Raw genomic sequence first — 1976 nt, 5'->3', positions numbered from 1 at the left:
AGTATTTGTTGCCTTAACATTGACTGGCTCTTCCTCCTGGCACACACCAAACAATGCCCCTTCCTTAAGTGTCTGCTCACATTAGGAGAAATTGGCCACTGTTATGGGTACTACTTAATGACCTGCCACAAGTGACCTTCCAATCTTTACATTTGCTGGCCTGTATGGGTCTTCTACTGCTTCCACAAGCATCGGGCTTCCTTGGGGATGTTCTTTTATTCTACCTCAAATTATCTTCTTTGACCTATGGGGTATTGTAGTTGACTTAAGTGCTGTGACATGCAAATCAACAGAAGCAGCAGCAGAATTTGGCCTTTGTTGTTCCCAAACGTCATTTTATCAAAATTAACTACACACTTCCTCGGTAGTAAGTAGTCCAAACCCTGTATGCATTGGTCTTCAATGTCAGTCAATTATACTTTGTGTCTGTCCTTTATGCCTATGAGCTCAGTAGTTACCCACACTGGTTCCCACAAACTTGCATAATATTCTGTCACACCACATAGTTTTTGTATGGCTTCTGGTACTCCTTTGTGATCTAGCACCTTGATACTCACAAGGGTTTGCTAAGATGCAGAATCTATGACAAAGTTGCGCTTCTGCTCATCCAGCTTTCCTGTCATGTAGACACTGTGTGTGCTTGCCATTTTACACTTAGCTGTTGGAACTTTCACGATGGACGTTGGGGGCATCCCTCAGCAACAACTTGAGGACATTAGGTGGCGTAGTTGGGTAGGCCTTGTCTGCCATACTTTCCAAATCCCGTGCCAGCTCTTGCAGGCTCTCCCTCTTAGCACGGACTCTAGTCCTAAACCTAGCTCTGTAGACTTCAGACTGATTTTGAGTTCCATACCTGAGTTCTAGAGCAGCTACCAGTGCTCTACAGTTGTGCCTGTCGTCTGCTGACAACTGTCCAAGTATTTCCAGTGGTTGCCCCTTCAGGCTCGTTGCCAGGTATGCTGCTTTCTGCTCCTCTGTCCATCCATTTCTTTGTGCCAGGAGCTCAAATTGTGCTCTATATGCTTCCCATGGTGCCTTCCCATCGACTTCCTGTGGCTTCCTTCATACTAGATCTCCGCTATATTAAAACTCATTTCTGGAATGTGACTTCTGACAGGACTGAAGATGTCTGCATTAGGGTTTAGCTGCGGGGTCTGGAAGGGGCTTCCCGTTGTCTGGGGCTGATTAGGTTTATGGCTAATATATTCTTCTTGTGTAAAAGACAGTATTTAATACACTTTGAAATTTACTAATCTTTTCCATTTGTGTGTGCTGGCTTTTTCTCAACTGTTGGAGTTTTTCTACCTGTTTCTTTTCTTGCTCTTCTTGTTTCATTTCTTGTTCCAGTTGCCACTGGTGCTGGTCTTCCTGCCACTACTGTTGTCTCTCTTCTTGTTTCTTTTCTTTTTCCTCCAACAACTGCTGTAACGTCTCTTCTTGTTTATTTTGCTGTTCGAGCTGCCACTGTTGCAGGTTTTCCTGCCACTGCTGTAGTCTTTCTTCTTGTTTCTTTTCTCGTTCTTCTTGTTTGTTTTGCTGTTCTTGTATTGCTGCCATCAAATCTGCTTAGCTGTAGTTTGAATTGCAACTTCTCGTTTCCATCTTCCTTTCTTTTTTCCTTTTATCCCACTTTCTGACACCAATTTGTCTGTTAATTTCCCGTAGAAATTCTTTCCGAGAAAATTCAGCGATACAAGTCCTTTCTTAATTAAAACTAGTTTATTCTTGCTCGATACAACTTTGTTATACACAGAATTTCCACAGTCACTTTAAACTTAACTGCTTTTATAAACACATGCTATAATTCACAGCGATTCACACACTTTATTTACAGTGCCTACTACTCGCTTGAGTCAATTATCAATTATTTCTCTTCAATCTATCTCCGGCTTATATACTAAAAAGAAAAAGAAAAAAAGAGGGCGTCTAGCAAATATTGGGATATTCTGAGGTCTATCCTTCTAGAAACTCCAGCG

This window comes from Limulus polyphemus, unplaced genomic scaffold, assembly GCF_000517525.1.
Source record: "Limulus polyphemus unplaced genomic scaffold, Limulus_polyphemus-2.1.2 Scaffold2157, whole genome shotgun sequence".
NCBI lineage: Eukaryota > Metazoa > Arthropoda > Merostomata > Xiphosura > Limulidae > Limulus > Limulus polyphemus.
Note: the sequence above shows the minus strand (reverse complement) of the source record.